The 17,941-nt window shown below is 52.4% G+C and overlaps 1 protein-coding gene across 6 annotated transcripts in view; it reads right to left on the bottom strand.

Moving 5' to 3' along the window:
- The window catches only part of PLXNA4 (plexin A4), a 503,567-nt gene extending 486,908 nt beyond the window's left edge, over positions 1-16,659 (bottom strand). Inside the window, exon 1 of one of the 6 annotated variants that reach the window (XM_074538671.1) lies at positions 16,544-16,659. The gene's annotated coding sequence lies outside the window, so the exon portion shown is untranslated. Of the gene's footprint in view, positions 1-13,662; positions 13,825-14,990; positions 15,636-15,904; positions 16,116-16,543 lie in introns of those variants that run through there. The other 5 variants (XM_005493209.4, XM_074538674.1, XM_074538673.1 and 2 more) reach the window with 5 other exon arrangements.
- Positions 16,660-17,941: the final 1,282 nt, after the last annotated feature.

Raw genomic sequence — 17,941 nt, 5'->3', positions numbered from 1 at the left:
TCCAGGAGAATTTGTGCACTCTCAACAGCTGTAACAGGGGAATATCCCTGCTGCCCCAAAAACATCCACTTCCAGGGTGACAGGCAAGCAACATCCACTTCCAGGGTGACAGGCCAAGGGTAAAGCATGGAAAATTGAGGGCAAAAAATCCTGTTCATCTTGAGCAGCACTTTAAAAAAAATCCCAGCAAAGGAGAAAATGAGGAAAACGTTATTTCCTTTGAAATGGAGTACTGCACTCTGTAACAGGAGGGAAGGAGGGGGGAAATCAAACCCAAAGTGAACCAGAGATTCAGTTCATAAACACAGGAGAAGGTCAGCTTCCTCCTCACCAATAACTCTGTCCCAGAGGAGCCCAGCATGGCATTTGAGATAGGGCAGATATTTGATTCCTTCCTCTGCGTGGGGAGCCTGACACACACATCCTCCATCCATCCATCCATCCCCAGCATTGCCAGGGGCTGGGCTGGGCCCCTCCTGCCTCAGCAGCAGCAGAAACCAGTTTAAAAGCTGTTCCTTGAGCTGAGGAAGGGATTATTTCATTCCTGCGCTTGAGAAGAGGCAGTGGCTGTAAAACCTTCACCCTGAGCCAGCAACAGAGAGACCTTGGGAGAGGATGATGATGGGTGGTGAGAGAAGTCACCCACTGGCAGAGGGCAGTGCAGGAGAGACGGGTGAGAACAGCCCTGCACCTGGAGACCCTTTTGCTTTTTATAAAATAAAGCTGATTCTGCTGCCTGTGTTCCCAGGGAGGGAGAGGCAAGGCAGGAGAGAAGACAACGACCAAGTGATACCAAGAGGCAAATCACTGAGTGAAAAGGCTTCAGATGATGCCTTGAGAAGGCTGAGCTAGGACAGAGGCTGGGCAGAGTTCCAGAATAAAGCAGGGATTTATTCACAGGATCTCCTCCATGGATGCACCTTGGGCAGCACCAGAGCCCAGCCAGGGCTGCACCCAAGATGAACCAAAACGGCCCCAAAATGCACGAGCGCTCCCGGGGTCTCTCCCTGGGATCAGTTCTGCTCCATTTGCACCTTGCAGTTCATTGTCCCATCCCAGCTTCAGCCCAGGCAGTCCCACCCTGCTTGTTTTTCTCTCTGCAGCCCACGGGGTTTGTGCTCCTGGGCTGAGATTTGGGTCATTTGTCCTTGGTGCCCAGCTGGAGCAGGAATTGTTTTGTCTCCCTGCTCTGTGCACACAGCTCACCATCCCTGAATGTGAAGCTCAGACCCACACACTGAAGCAGCACAGAATGTGAAAAATATAAAAGCTAAACCCTGAGGCATCACAAGCATCTCACAGTCACTTCTCCATACCTTTGTACAAGTACTGGAGCAGCCTCAGAATTGTCCTCCCACACAAATCCCAGAAGGAGGGGAGGCAGAGCAGGGCAGCAGAGCAGGGCAGCAGCCTGAGTGGCCAGCAGGGCTGTGAGTGAGGGAAATGTGGCTCAAAGAACACTGTGCATCACCCAGCAGGAGGCAGGGAGACCTCTGCACGTGTCCATGCACAGCCAAGGACTGGAAAGCAGAAAAGCAGATTGTCATGGAGCTCCAATCTGCTTGGGATCTCCTCCAGGCTCGTGGCACCTCGTGCTGCCCCACTTGAGTTCTCGTGGCCAGGCTCCAGCTGAGCCACTGGGAAGGAGGAGAAATGCTCACAATCATCCCCTACCCCTGAAAGCCCCTCAGAGACTCCTTTGTCACCAGCAGGGCCTGGACCAGCACCTTCTGAAAAGCACTGAGGCAGCCAAGCCCAGCTGGAGCACATTCCCAGACACAAAGGTTTGCCCAAATTTGCTGTATTTATTCCCAATTCTGTGGTGGAGGAAAACCTCAAACTCTTTTCTTTCTTCCCTCTCCTCCCTACCAGCTGGAAAACATCTCTCTGCCTCCAGCATCTGATCTAAGGATGCTGCAGGAAAAAGTAATTTTTTTTTTTTCTTTTTTTGCCTAAATCCCTCCTAACTCCAGCTATTGCAGCAAGGCTGCTCTTCCTTCTCCAAAAATCTGGACCTGCAGAACCTTTCCTGAACTGTGAGGGAAAATTGGCAGTGATCTGTGAAAAGTGCAGGGTGAACAGATTGGCATTTCCAAAGCATGTGCAGTTTGCATTTGTGTGTAGCAATGTGCATATAAATGTGTATTTTTATGTATATGTATAAAACATACACACACACACATATATATATCTATATATATGGAGTTGTATTTAGGGAAAAAAAAAGGCATCACAACTTCCAGCAAAAGATAATGAGAGAGCTGGGAAACGTGCAGGCAGCATGATGCAACTCCCATCCCTTGCTCACACTGCAGGACAATCAAGGCTTCTTCTCTGAAATGAATGCAGAAAAAGGGCCCAAGCAGCTGGGGAAAGGGTGATGCTGGTGAGAAATGGGCTTTTTTTGTGGCTCATGCATTGCAAAGTGTGTGTGTGTGTGTGATGAGTCAAAGTCTGAGGGCTGCCTTGTGTCAGCCATTGACTGTGCCAATGACAGCCTTTAATAACACCACTTACAGGCTCTGGAGCAGGGGGAGGCAGCACAGGGGGGAGGAGAGAGCTTCCCTCGCAGGCTGGTGCACACAAAGCATCCCCAGGCTCGCCAAAATGTGTCACAAGAACCCGTTGATGGCTCCATAATTGCAGCCCACGCTGCAATGTGTTGTTCTGAGAGGCAGCAGAGAGCACAGCCAGGAGAGCAGATTTGGGTGCACGGCCAGGAGGACGTGGGGACAACGTGGGGACACTGGGGACATCATGGGGACACACTGGGCTGAGGTAGGGGTGGCCTGAGTGGGGTTTAGGGGCTGATCCCAATCAGAGCAGCTTTGGAGGACATGGGGATGTCATGGGGACACTGGAGACATCATGGGGACATGCTGGGCTCAGGTAGGGCTGGTCTGGGTGGGATTTTAGGGGTTGATCCCAATCAGAACAGCTTTGGAGGACATGGAGACATCATGGGGACACTGGGGACATCATGGGGCTGGGCTCAGGTAGGGGTGGACTAGGTGCTGATCCCAATCTCATTTCCCAATGCTCCAACTGGGTGTTGTGTGTGCTCACACCCAGGTTTAAACTGGGAAGCAACCTGGAAATTCCAGAAATCCCACTCAGAACAGGTCAAGCAGGGAGAAATATCTGCAGGAATATGCAAGTCCTGCTGCCCACTTTGGTTCTCAGCATGAAAAGGGAAAACAAGTCCCTGCCATGTCTCATGGATGCTGGAGGAGCTCCTGGAAAGCTGGTGAAGATGCTGAAAATCCTCAGCTCAGCCCAGAATTAGAAAGCTTTGGGAAGAGCTTCAGGAGCTCCTGGTGTCCTGATTATTTACTTCTCCAAGCTCACACCCAGGTTTATACTGGGAAACAACCTGGAAATTCCAGAATTACCACACAGAATAGGTCAAGCAGGGAGAAATATCTGTAGGAATATGCAAGTCCTGCTGCCCACCTTGGTTCTCAGCATGAAAAGGGGAAACAAGTCCCTGCCAGGTCTCATGGATGCTGAGGAGCTCCTGGAAAGCTGGTGAAGATGCTGAAAATCCTCAGCTCAGCCCAGATTTGGAAAGCTTTGGGAAGAGCTTCAGGAGGTCCTGGTGTCCTGATTATTTACTTCTCCAAGCTAAGGAGAGACCTACTTCACACACCGCCTCCTGGAGAGGCGGAACAATCAGGCATGTAAAACAAGGAGGAAATGGAAATCGACTTGATAGCTCCTTCCCCTTCCTAATGGGTAATACTTACCTAATTAGGCCTGCTTGCTGTTTCCTCTCCTTGCTTTCTTTGAGATATTATGCTGAGAGAAATTTGTCCTAAAAGTCGGTGCTTTCATTCAGGGGCATCCCCTCGAGTGTTTGCCTTGCTAAAGGAGCAACTCCTTCATAAAAGAGGGGGAAAATCCCTCCTGAGTGGCTCTAAGGGGTGTGGGTTTAGGTATCCAGCTCCTGCCATGGCTCTCCTCCCTTCTCCATCCCTCACCCAGGCAGAGTTTGCAGCTCCAAGGTGCCTCCTGGCCCATGTGAGCAGCTCCTGATCTCTGGGAATGACCTTGGAAAGCCAGAGGATGCAAAGGTGGCCAAAATGACCCCACCCTCAGTGGGCTTTTGGAGGCAGACCAAGACACTGGATGGTCTCAGGGCTGGTGGGACCCACAGGGGCTCCCAAATCAGCCCCAAATCCATTCCACCACTTGGGATGACCTCTCCAAAATACATATCCAAGTAGTTGGTGCAGCTCATATTGTAAAAAAAGGGTGGTAGAAGCAAACCCAAACCCTCCAGACTTATATGGACAAGGGTGACCCAACCAGGACACAGCAAGCTCTCATTTCCCATAGCCAGAGAAACCCCACTCTGCTGCCTTTCATCACCAGAAGGGGTTGGGATGTGCAGGAGCACCTCCCACCCCTCAGGATGCTCCCAACCACCCCTACAACAGAGCCAGGCTGGATGTGACCCTGGGGTCTCCATTCACCCCTAGACCCCTCCACTGGCCCCCTTTATCCCTCCCTCCATTTCCAGGAACAGCCCCCATCCCCCTCAGCCCTGCTCCTTCACCCCAGGAATTTTTTTTTTCTCTTCCCTGCAGGGAGCAGAGCTTCCAAGAAGGAAAATGCAAAGCCCAAAGGGAACGACTTCAAGCAGGGAGAGGGCTGTGCAAAGGAAGGTGTTTTATTCCTGCCTGAGGGGGTGCTTTCAAGAACCTCCTTTTGTTTCCTCAAAGGCTGCCAAAGGTGGAGACCTGCAGGCATTCAGGGAACTCACCCTGCAAGCAGCAGCAGCAGAGATTCCCCCAAGCCCAGGTCTCTCTCTGCCTCCCCAGCATCCTGCACTGGTCCAGCCATTCCTGCATCCCTCCCCAGCCCATCTCCACCTGCACCTGCAGCACCTGTGTGAGAGGAGGGGCTGAGCCACCCCCTGCAGCTGCTCCAGAACTTCACCTCCCAGTTTTGCATTCAGCATCCAGAAAAGCTGTGTTGTTTTGCTTTTCTCTTTCCTTTTCTTTATCTTTTTTTTTTTCTTCTTTTTTCTTCCACTAGGCAATTCCCAGGGAGCAAGAAAGAACTGCACAGCTAATCCCTGCTGCAAGCCAAGCCCCAGCCAGAGAGGGAAAGCAGCTCCACTCCTCCCAGTGCTCCTGGACACCCCTCCATCCTGCCAGCACCTCCTGTCCCCACTGAGCCACCCCTGTGCAGCATCCTCAGGGCTGCCAGGCTGTCAAGGACAGCAGCAGGGAGGTTTCCTTAAGAGCCACCTCTGCAGCACAGCCAGCTTTAAGGGAAGCTGTGAATCTCTGAGAATGCAGGAGAGCCCTTTGCATCCCTCTTGCACCTCCTGAGCATGCCCAAAACCAATGGATGTGCTGGATAAACGGGGTTTCTGCTGCTCCTACCCCCTGCACACATTCCTGGGGGGCAAGGCTCCCCAAAGCAGGATCCATCCCACCCATGGGCACTGGGGAGTGATGGTGAGGGCACACAGAGCTGTGGTCTGAGCAGGGCTTGCTCTGCTTGGCCCTTAAGACCCCCCAAAGCAGGATCCATCCCACCTATGGGCACTGGGAAGTGATGGTGAGGGCAGGCAGAGGCATGGCCTGAGCAGGGCTTGCTCTGCTTGGCCCTTTGCAGGTCCAGGAGGGCTCAGCAGAGCAGGACCCCAGCACAGGAGCATCAGAGGAGGGACTTGCAGACTCCAGCAAACACTGAGGAGCAGCAGAGGCAGAGATAAGAGCAGGTATTCACCAGGCAATGCCCACGAGGAGCTGTGAATGCAGATTTGTGCTGGATGAGCAGACATTGTCCCAGAACTTGATGCACTCCGAGTAGTGACACGAGATTTACCAGTTTGGAGATGAGTAAGCTCATTACAACACTCAAATCCCCCTCCAAAGGAGGGATCTGAGGAGGGAAGGGACCTGTGACAGGAGCAAACTGGGGGATTTGTTTAACCAGATCAGCCTGCTGGGCTAGCACAGCACGGTTCCCTGCCTCCAGCGTGGATAAACCTGCATTCCCAGGAAGCTTAACCCCCCCATCCCACATGGACTGGGTGGGCAGTGTCCCACAGCCACCACTGGGGTCTGCTGGGCACAACCCTGCTTTTAAGGCATGAAAAGAAGCACCTTTCAATAATAAATAATAATGCTAAATATGTGTTTCTATAGCAACTCATCACCATAGCAGCTCAGCACAGGAGAGAACTCGGAGCTCATCCCGCCGTCTTCAGGGCGAGGAGGCAGCTGCCCTCCCAGAGGGGGCTTCAGTGGTGGCACAGATGGACTTAGAGCAAGAAACCCCCCTCCAGGTTGTCCCTGAGCACTGCCCTCCCTGGGGAAGCTGTGGGGATGAGCTGGAGAGGAGCAGTCAGGGATCCAAGCAGTGATTGGGGTGTGGAGTCTCAAAAACACCAGGTACTGATGTCATTTCTGGGATCCAAGGAGGGATGGGGTATGAAACTCAAAAATACTGGGGACTGAGGTGATTGTAACCCCCAAAATCACTGCTGGGATCCAAGCATCAATTGGGGTATGGAGTCTCAAAAACATCAGGGACAGATGTCATTACAACACCCCAAATCACTGTTGTGATCCAAGGAGGGATGGGGTATGAAGCCTCAAAAACACTGGATACTGAGGTCATTGCAATCCTCCAAATCATTCCTGGGATCCAAGGAAGGATGGGGTATGAAATCTCAAAAATATCAGGTACTAATGTAATTTCTGAGATCCGAGGAGGGATGGAGTAGGAAGTCTAAAAAGCACCAGGAACTGATGTTATTGCAATCCCCAAATCACTCCTGGGATCCAAGCAGGGATTTGGGTATGGAGTCTCAAAAGCACCTGGTACTGATGTCATTTCTGGCATCCAAGGAAGGATGGGGTAGGAAATCTCAAAAGCACCAGGTACTGATGTCATTGCAATCCCCCAGATCACTTCTGGGATCCAAGCAGTGACTGGGGTGTGGAGTCTCAAAAACACCGGGTATTGGGGTCATTGCAGCCCCCAAATCACTGCTTGGATCCAAGCAGTGATTGGGGTGTGGAATCTCAAAAATACCAGGTATTTAATATATACTGATATTTAATATAATACTGATGTCACTGCCGGGATCCAAGGAGGGATGGGGTATGAAGTCTAAAAAGCACCAGGAACTGAGGCCATTGCAATCCCCAAATCACCCCTAGGATCCAAGCAGGGATTGGAGTGTGGAGCCTCAAAAGCACTGGGTATTTAGGTCATTACAACACCCCAAATCATTCCTGGGATCTAAAGAGAGATGGGGTATGGATTCTCAAAAGCACCTGGTACTGAGGTCATTGCAATTCCCAAATCACTGCTGGGATCCAAGGAGGGATGGAGTAGGAAGCTTAAAAGCACTGGGTACTGAGGTCATTGCAACCCCCCAAATCACTGCTGGGATCCAAGGAGGGATGGGGTATGGAGTCTCAAAAGAACCTGTTGAGGTCATTGTAACCCCTCAAATCATTCCTGGGTTGCAAGGAGGGATGGGGGTATGGAGTCTCAAAAAAAACAGGTACTGATGTCATTACAATTCCCCAAATCATTCCTGGGATCCAAGGAGGGATGGAGGGAAAGGAGGCTGTGACGGGGGACAGCCCCACTCACTGTCCACCCAGCAGGAAATGGGAGAGTGCAAAGGGTAAGGCACCACCAAAAGGAGGAAACTCCCAAAATTATCCATGCAAATACCCCTCAACACTTACACAACTCAGGAGAACAGCTTAAAAACTCCACGTGTTGCTCTGCTTTTAGCAAGACAAAGAAATTTGCACCAAAACCCTGACAAGTAGAAGGAGTTCCCCAAAACTGCCCAAAAACTCCTTTTTCCAAAGCAGGAGTTTTCCAAAACAGCCCAAAAACTCCTTTTTTCCAAGGCCCACCTTAATTTGGCTGTGGATTTTTCTCCCCTAGTTTGTCCATTTAGGAAAAACCCAGGATTTTGAATGGCTCCACAATTGGTGTGGTTGTATTCCCAGCTCACCTGTTCTCCCTGGCAGAGCCTTTGCCTTGAACAGAACCTGCTGTTCCTCAGCACCTCTGAAAGCCTCTCCCCAGCCAGCAGAAGAAGGTGGTGGGACAGTCCCCATTAGTGACAATTATCCATGGACATGATGTCATTCCTCAGCTGCTGAGTGAGTTCCCAACAAGGACCCCCCTGGTTTTATTCCCTTCACAAAAAAGAGTCATTTTTAAAGATCATTAGAGCAAAGGAAGAATTAGGTGGTGGCTGAAGGGACAATGACTTCTAGGAGACCTCCCCCATTTGATAGATGGGGAAACAAGAAGCCAAGGAAGCCCCTAAGGGCCATGGGACAGCTCTCCATCAAACCCAAGTCTCCCTTTGGCAGCCCAGGAGAAGTTTCCCTAAAGTAAAATGAAGCTGTGTAGCACACCAAGCACTTGCTATTCCATCAATAGGCAATTGTAACAGGATACACCTCCTTAGTCTCTAAATGAGTTTTCTTTCCAGCACTACATTATAGACAAATCCCCTGTCACAAAAAACAAATAAATCCCTTTTCACAATCAAATATGCTCTAACCAAGTCAAACAGGGCCACACGCGCGTGCGGCGAATCCACAAATCTTCCCCCACCTTCCCAGCCTGGCCATCCTCCCTCCAGCTGGGGAAAGAGGCAAAAAGGAGAGGAAAGGAAGAATATTTGATGGGAGAAACAAAGTGGCAATTTCCCATTTCAGCTGGGAATCGATGTGAGTGCTCTGCATGTTCCTGCTCCACTGGGGCTGAGCTCTCACCCAGACTGACACAACACCAGAGCTTGACTTAGTGGTGCTTCATCCCAGCAAGATATTTTTAATTTAAACCCTGTCACTGCTGAGGATGAAGCCATCCAGGCTGTAATTTACTGCTAATTCATCCTCCTGATCCCTATAACTCTAAAAGTCACCAAGAAGTGTAATGCCCAGCCGGTCCCCAGCCAGGCTTGGCATGAATGAGCATCAGGGAGCTGCTGGCAGCAAGTGTGAGCTCCTCATTCAGAAAAAACAGCAAATATAGAAATATTAACCATCTCCAGGTGGTCACCAGGCCAGCATCACCTCACTGTTTCCCAGGAAAACACCACTGGGAATAAACATTTTCACCAGCCTCACCTTTCCTCCCTCGTGGAGTGTTTTAAGCTCCAGGAGAAATAACACAGAGGTTGTGGAGCCTCATTTCACAAACATTTATATTCATTTGGCTCAAGGATCAAGATTCATCCCTTTGGCCCTTGCAGGAGAGCAGAGGATGGGGAAATGTGTGGGTTTAGATCGTGCAAATGCCTGTAGTGGAAAGCTAACCTGTATTATCTGCATCAGAGCCACACATTCATCCTAGCAAATCCCATAAATTTATTTATTGCCAATGGCTGGGTGGGAAAGCCCCAGCAGATCAGTGTGGGGATAACAGAGGTGGAGGAAACTCAGAGATCAGGCATGAGAAGCAGGAGAATCAGAGGTCTCACATCTCCCTTTTGGGTCACAAGTGCAAATTCTGCCACACTCAGCAGGACTTTTTATTTATTTATCCCCATGCAAAAGAAGCCTGGGAGTCTCAGCCACTTCACTTTTGGGTCTGGATTCCTGTTCCACTGCATGAAGCATTTAAAAAACACTTTTTAAAGGGGGGAAAACCCTCTCAGCAGCAAAGCCTGGTGTAAAAGCAAGTCACAGAGCCTGCAAATGATCTCTCTCACTCTCTAGTGATTCCAGGTGAGGTCAGAGCCAGGGATGAGGGTTTGAGCCCAGTCACTGCTCTCCCCCCGGTCTTCAGGCTCTGAGAACTTGGTGTCTTTTACAAGTATTGGTGTTTGAGGTAGGAACAGCTGGGAACATCATATTTCAGGAAAAAGTTGGTTTCCTCCATGGCTCCAGGAATCCCCTTGGAAGGGAACATGTCCCTGGCAATGTTCACATCAGCTGGAGGGCTACAGGTGTCTAAAATAGAGTGGTCACTGGGTTTTCAAACCATTGTTCAGGGCCTTCAGAGCAACCCTGAGGGCTCACAGAGGGTTTTGTACCAAGGAAAGGGCTCAGGACAGAGCCACATGACACAGGGGACACAGAGTTGGCACCTCTAACCTGGGTGGCTGCTCAGCCCCTCAAGGATGAGGCAAACTCACAGAGCTCATGCACCAACAAAAAAACCCCAGAATATTCTTTGGGATGAGTCAAAAAACCCCAAGGGATAATGCCAGACACAGAGAATCACCACACAGCCTGTGGGGAACTCAGCAGGTCATTTTTGCAGCGATGTCTCCATTCCCAAAGGTGATTAAAAACATTTTGCAGCAAATTTTAAAGGCACTGGGACTGAGATCCATGAAAGCACATTTGCTCCCTGGCCAGTTTTCTAACCTAAAATATTTGCTTGTCTCTGCCCATGGCAAGGTATTGGAACTAGGTGATCTTTAAAGTCCCTTCCAACCCAAACTGTTCTGTAATTCCATGATCCTTTCTCACTTCAAAGCACCTGTTTGCCATTTTAACTGGAAAAAATTCAATCCTGGAAATGTCCTGTTGTGTCCAAGGGCTGCTCTTGGCTGTTGAAGCTCAGACTGGATGGCAGGCACCACTCCCTGCTCTCATCAAGATCCCACTGGGGCTCAGTTTGCATTTCAGGCTGGTGAGTGAGAATTCCTCATCAATAAATGTAGACTGAGTTGTTTGCCTCTCTGTGCCTCAGTTTCCCAATCACTCAGGAAATGAGTGGATGGTTCTGTTTTAAAAACCTGTGCCTCAGTTTCCAATTGCTCAGAAATTGAGTGAATGATTATGTTTTAAAACCCCATGCCTCAGTTTTCCTATTCACACCACAGAAATTGAGTGAATGGTGATGTTTTAAAGCCTGTGCCTCAGTTTCCCTATCCACACCATGGGAATTGAGTGAGTGGTTATGTTTTAAACCCTGTGCCTCAGTTTTCCTATTCACAGCACAAGAATTGAGTGAATGGTTAAGTTTTAAAACCCTGTGCCTCAGTTTCCCAACTACTCAGAAACTGAGTGAATGATTATGTTTTAAAACCCCATGCCTCAGTTTCCCTATCCATAACACAGGAATGGAGTAGATGGTTATGTTTTAAACCCTGTGCCTCAGTTTCCCTATCCACACCAGAGGAACTGAGTGAATGGTGATGTTTTAAAACCCCGTGCCTCAGTTTCCCTATCCACAGCAAGAGAATTGAGTGAATGGGTATGTTTTAAACTCCCATGCCTCAATTTCCCTATCCACACCATGGGAATGGAGTGAGTGGTTGTTTTAAACCCCTGTGCCTCAATTTCCCTATCCACACCACAGGAACTGAGTAAGTGGTTCTGTTTTAAACCCTCTGCCTCAGTTTCCCTATTCACACCATGGAATGGAATAGATGGTTCTGTTTTAAAACCCTGTGCCTCAGTTTCCCTATTCACACCATGGGAATTGAGTAGATGGTTATGTTTTAAACCCTGTGCCTCAGTTTCCTTATCCACACCACAGGAATTGAATAGATGGTTATGTTTTAAAACATGTGCCTCAGTTTCCCTACCCATACAACAGGAATTGAGTGAATGGTTCTGTTCTAAAACCCTGTGCCTCAGTTTCCCTATCCACGCCATGGGAATTGAGTGAATGGCTCTGTTTTAAAACCACTCAGAGCCTGAGTGAAAAACATGTGGGCAGCACTACGTAATTTTTTTTTCCTTCTTTTTGTCGCAGGCTCCTTGAGAGCTCAAAGCTGAGGGATATAAAGCAATTTTCAGAGGAAGACAGGCGGGCAGGGAAGCACGCTCATCACTGATGCCCTGCAGGAAGGCACTGGACTCTCTGCACAGACGGGAAGTCTCCTTGCCTTGGGCGCCTGGAGCTGCTGTCCCTTCCAGCCAGAAGGAAGGAGTGAGAAAGAGCCCTCTGAAGCCTTCCAGAGAGCCAGAAAGGGTCCCCAGATGCTTTGTGTTAGAGCATGAAGCAGTTGGAGGGCTTTGCTGGGGGGAGCAGTCACATCCCCAGTCACAAAACGCATCCCTGGCTGGGGAGGGAGCACATGGACAGCTCCCTCATGGGCACACATGAGACTTTGGAGTCTCAGCTATGTGGGATCCCGCTTTAGAGGGGTTATAAATAATAAATAGATCAAGAGCAGCCAAATGACTCCCAGGACACCACGCCATCCCGCTCCCAAACACATGTGGGCAGTGCCAAGCCCCAAACTCTGGCACTGCAAACTCCGAAACTCAGCAGCAGCCCCACCTCTGACACCCTCCCTAGGTCAGACCAGCGTGGAGCACCACAGCATCCTCCTCAGGGTTCCCTTCCTCACAAAAAACTGATTCCCACACGGCTTTAACCCTCAGCATAACCCCGAGCATCGTAAGATGCTGCCGGGCTCATCAGACGAACCCAGCCCCGGCACAGCGAGCGGGAGCTCGGTTTGACTGCTTGGTTTTACTGCATCCCCTCGGCATCGGGAGGCAGAGACAAAGCGGCGCGGTAAGAGGAAAAAGATGCAACACAAAAGGGGCGCCGGCATCTCTCCTCCCCCTCGTCAGGCTGCGAAAGTGCAGGAATTGATATGAAAGCGGCTCCGGCAAGGCTGAGCCCCCCGGGATGGAGCTGCCACAGACGGCTCCTGCCTTCCCGGCAGCGCAGCTCAGCCCAGCCGCTCTCCTGCCTCTGCTCAGCCCTCGGCTTTGCCTCACCCACCCCCTCCCTGCTCTCTGCGCTGCTGGCAGGTGAATCCGCTGAGAAAATGCTCAAATATTCGCTCTCCCTGCGGAGAAGTTCAGCGTGTCCCTCTGGGCTCGCAGCATCCCTCCCCAGCCGCGCACAGCGCGTTTGACAGCAGTGCCGGCGATCCTCGAGCAAATGCTTCCCTACAGCACCGCGACTGAGCATCTAAAACACCCGTCTTGGACAGAAACAGCACTTAGATCATGCGGCTGGCATTTATTTTAGGTGGTGTCGACACCGCCGGGCGCCGCACGTTCGGGATGGGACAGGGAGAGAAGAAGCCTTGGAGTGATGCTTTCGGAAAGGAGACACCCCACGGAGGGTGGGTCTGGGCAAAGGAGGGGAGAAAAGCCCAGATTTTCGTGTCGGTGCTGGGGTTGCGTGTTTAAACCTGGCTACACACGAGAAACACACACACACACATCTGTTGCACCGCTTGAAACCCGGCTTAGCGAAGGATCCCACACAAACAAACAAACAAACAAACGCGCACTTCCCCCGGCAAAAAAAAAAAAAAAAAAAAAAAAAAACAACAAAAACACAAAAACACAAGCGAAACGCTGCTCGTATCCCCTGCACCTCCAGCCAGAGGCTTAGGCGGGGGGAGGAAGCACCTAATCCCACGCTGGGAGGCACACGCCGTAATTAAAATCACAGAAATTAGAATCACACAAGCCCGAGCCCCCCGTGCCCCGCTCGCGGGTTTCTACAAACAACACCCGGCTGAAACAGAGGGCAGCTAAGGAAAATAAGTTAGCACGCTTTCCACCCTCCGAAATATCTGTGCACGCTCAAGATAAGTCCCTAGAAGGCTGCGAGCACTTTGCATCGGCTGTAAAAATCTCCCGGCACCCGTCATTGTTCCCGCGGATGGAGAGCATCCCCCAGCATCTCGGGGTCCCGCTCCGAACCTCCCCTCTCTGCATCACTCACCCCACAACCCGGGGAGCCCCAAACCCCTCTCGCTTTTCCCAAAATCTCTTTTCCCGACAGCGAAGGGAAGCTGTGGGCTGTCAGGTGTGTTCGCAGCGAGCAGGGCTGGGAAGCAGAGCGGGGTGGGGAAGTTTTGCGGGAGAGGTGCGGAGCCACAACGCGATCCAGAGGCTCCTTCCCATCAGGGCGAGCCCTGCTCGGGGCTCCTACCCCCGCATCCCTTCATCCATCCCTTCATCCATCCCTTCATCCATCCCTTCATCCATCCCTTCCCCGGCACAGCGAGCAGATGGAGCCCCGGGAGGAGGATTTCAGGATGGAGCAGCCACATGCAGCCGCTACAAACCCAAACAGCCCTGCTGGGGCTGAGCAAGCGGGTTTGTTTGTCTGGGAGCAACTCGGCTGCTGCCGGAGTATTAGATTTCCAGCGAAACAACGTGGATTTCCAGCGAAACAACGCGCGGCTCGGTGTTTAGATCACTTCTCCCGGTGTACATCATTTAAGGGCATATGTCTGATCAACGCGGAGCATCGATACGCAGCACACACACATGCACCGAGGAAAAGGAGGCAGCTTCGGCAGCGCTGACTCCGCAGCCGGGATTTGGGCAGGGAAACTCTCCAGCACCTTGCAGGAAGGGAAGCCACGAGGGTCTGCCCTTCTCTTTCAGGTGTTCACCACCAGGGATAGCCCCTGTCCCCTGTCCCCATTCCTGGGTTATCCTCCCCGGGAATTGGGCTCTGCCTCCAGCCCCGTCCAGCTGCAACCTCACCGGGAGCAGCAAAAGTTTGGAAATGCCTCCAGCTCCTCGCCCGAGGAGAGCTCCGGAGCATCGCAGGGGGAAAACACCCCCCGAGGGGCGGCAAACCCGCAGCCGGGGATGCCGGGGGTGACGAGGGACGGGCTGCGGGCTGAGCCGCTACCTCCGCGGAGAAAAGTTGAGCCTTGTGCATGGGGGAAAAGCCATGGGGAACGGGGGACAGCGGGCACCGCGTCCCCTCCGCGCTGGGGATGTGCAGCAGGGGGGTCCCCGCCGCGCCCCCCGCCCAGCATCCTCCCAAGGCGGGCCGGGAGGGGCCGTGCCCGAACCCCCGGCTCAGCCCGCTGCCCTCGGGGGTCTCTGCCCTCCATCCCTCCATCCCAGACCCCCTTCCCGGGACCCGGGGGTGGCCAGCAGAGATGGGGGCGCCTCCCAGACCCCCTCCCTTGGCTGCCGCCAGGTGTGCAGGGCAGGTACCGCTGCAGCCCCGCCAGCCCTGCCGGGGCATCCTCCGGGGCATCCACCGGGGCATCCTCCCGCAGCCCGGGCGGGGCGGGGGCTCCTTACCTGGGAATGCTCCTGGCTTGCTTTGGGTGGGTTTTGGTGTGTATATATATATATAATAGATATATATATATATATATAATATTTCTTTCCTCTCCTTTTCCCCCACTTCAGTCTTCAGAGCAGGCGCCGCATTGACACTGCAGATGGTCTCTGTGTGCGTGTGTGTGTGTGTGTGTGTGTGCGCGCGCGTGTGTGCGTGTGTGTCTCTCTCCAATCCCAAATACTCCACGGAGGCGGAACACGGAGCCCCTCTCTCTGCACTGGGCAAACCGTGTCTGGCTCGCCCAGAGCCGGAGGAGGAGGGGGGGAGAACGGAGAGGGGGGGAAACGCAGCTCCAGAACGCAGCTCCAGTTTTCACTCCCCCCCCAAATCACCCCTCCCCTCCTTCCCCCAGCCCTTCCCCCCCTCCGCCTCTAACCCAGCCGGCAGCGGGGGGAGCCGGGCAGGGGCTGCGGGATGCGGGCAGGGGCTGCGGGATGCGGGCAGGGGATGCGCTACGGGGCCATGCCCGGCTCCGCGGCCTCTCTGCCGCCCGCCCGCCCGCCGGGGAGGGCTCGCACTGCGGCTGTCTCGCCAGCCAGCCCTTCCTTCCTCCCCAGCCCTCCTCTCTCTCCAATGGTGGCTGCGGAGCCGGCTTGGACACCCAGGCTCTTTTGCAAACACAGGCACACACCCCTTTCCGAAAAAAAAAAATATATATATATATTAAAAAAAAAGAATAGCTGGAGAGAGGTGTAGAAGTGCTGTGGCAACCGCAGCCTAATGCACGGGGGAGGGATAATAAAAATAATAAATAGAAAAATGAAGCGATAATAAAAATCCCTTTCTATCCTTTTTCTCTTTCTTTCCTATTTTTTTTTTTAGCTTTGCAGAGAGAGTGGCCGCTCGCTCCTCCTTTCTCCAGCCCACCCACCTCCGGGAGAGGGGAGAAGGCGGAGGAGCGCAGGTTGCCTCTGGACGGGGGTCCCCCAAGGCGCTTTTCGTCGTCCTAAAGTTTGCAGGGGCTGGGGAAGGGGCTGGGGACGGGCGGGGAGCGGGGCCGCCTCCCGGGGCTGCCGGCGCCGCTCTCCCCCGGCTGCAACTCCGGCTGCTGGATTCCTCCTCCTGCGGTGCCTTCCCTCGCTCCTACTCACTACTGACACCTAGGAGCTCCAGCCTGATTGGGCTAATTGGGAAACGTCTCTGCCCTCCCCGAAAAACAGGAAAAAAAATTTGAAAAAAAGGAATAAAACCCAAAACGCACTCACGGAATCAAGCGCATCTCGCTGCCTGCCCCCATCTGCTCCTCAAAAAAAAAACCTTTCCCGGCTTTGCTTGGCATCTCCTTTCCCTTTTCCGTGCCTTCCCTTCCCTCTCTGGGGCTCTCCCCCGGCTCGGAGGCAGCGAGGAGGGGAGCGGGGCGTGGGGAGGATTGAGGAAGATCAATCCCCCAGTTGGGGTGAGCAATAATCCCGGAGAGCGGCTGCGAGCTGCTCCCCTGGCCCGGGCTGCCTTCCACTCCCGGCAGCCGCAGGAATAAAGGGATTTTTCAGAAGCTGTTGGTGCTTCCTACCTGAGTTTGGTGTCCCCCAGCGCCCACCCCAAAAGTTCATTCCGTGTGTGAGAGCCGCGCTCCTCCCCGCAGGTGATGCCAGAGCCGGCAGCAGGTGTGGGAAGGGCAGGGATGCTCTCAGGGTGGTGATAGCAACAGGGCTGCTCCCCAGCGAGCCCCGATTCCCCGAGGATGGGCGCCTCACAAAGGTCTGAAAAGAGGAGAGAAGCAGCTGGGGGAGATCTCCTCTGCTTCCAGGGGGGCTGGCCGCGCTCAGGCCAAGGAGAAAACTCTGCAAGTGGCCCTGCAGCTTCCCCTTGCCCAGCAGAAAGCACAGACATCCGGCAGGGATGCAGGGGGGTGCTGGGGAAGGGGTGCCAGCAGCCGAGATCAGAGGCAGGAATCTCCTCTCCAGGGGTTGTGCAGCACCAAGCACAGCAGGACTCCCCCTCCTCCCCACAGCCATTGACAGAAAATCAGCCCTAATCCCAGCTTAGTATTTTTAATTATCTTAAATTTATGCCACAAAGCACGGGGGCCGGGGGCTGTCTATTTGCATCCTCCAAGATATTTATTTAGAAACAATATCATGTTTTCCTTAAAACAAGTTTTATCTCCCCGGCGCGCGCCTGTGTGTGTGTGTGTTTTGCCTGAGCTCCCGTTTACATTTCCTGATGGATGGATGGATGGATGGGGGATTCACAGCCCTTTTTTTTTCTTTTTTTTGAGGTGGTGCATAAAATGTATTTATTATTCTTTATCTCCTACCTCTCGCAAGGAGTCATTTGTTTTCATTCAGAGAAATGAGTGCGATGCGAAGCCTGAAGAGTAATAACGCAGCGAAATGACAACGGAGGAGCCAGACAGGAATCTGAGAGATACAATGGCAGGTTAGTAACCTCTAAAGATCACTGCTGCTCTGAGTGCTACAGCATTATTGAGTGTCCAGCCTGGCTCACAGCTCCATTTAATAAAAACATATGAAAATCTCAAAGAAATTCAGTCTCGTGTTTAAAACCTGTTCCCTAAACACGGATAATCTGGATATGCTCAGATTACTTCCCACGAGCTGGTGGGGAGGAAGAAATTAATACCAGCTCTTTCTGCTTCTTAAGACAATGGCAGGAGTCAATAGATGCCCGTGCTGTTTGGGTTCATGAAGGAGTGAGTGACAAATGAGACTTTATTTATAGGCCTGCTCATGAACCGGGCAGCGGGGGCGGGAAAGGGTTGGGGCTGCAAAACCCAAATGACCTCCCCTGACCTGGGAATTTCTGCAGCAAAAGGGCCCAAGGACAAGGAGGGTTCAGGCTCACTCTGGTGGATATTTTCCTCCCCAAGTCACAGCAGAGATCACAGAGAGGGCACCCAATGCTCTGCTCCAGGGGGAAAATCAAGCAGCACCAAAGCTGTCTCAGC

Source organism: Zonotrichia albicollis, chromosome 4 (assembly GCF_047830755.1).
Source record: "Zonotrichia albicollis isolate bZonAlb1 chromosome 4, bZonAlb1.hap1, whole genome shotgun sequence".
NCBI classification, from domain to species: domain Eukaryota; kingdom Metazoa; phylum Chordata; class Aves; order Passeriformes; family Passerellidae; genus Zonotrichia; species Zonotrichia albicollis.
Note: the sequence above shows the minus strand (reverse complement) of the source record. Positions and strands in the feature narration are given on the sequence as shown.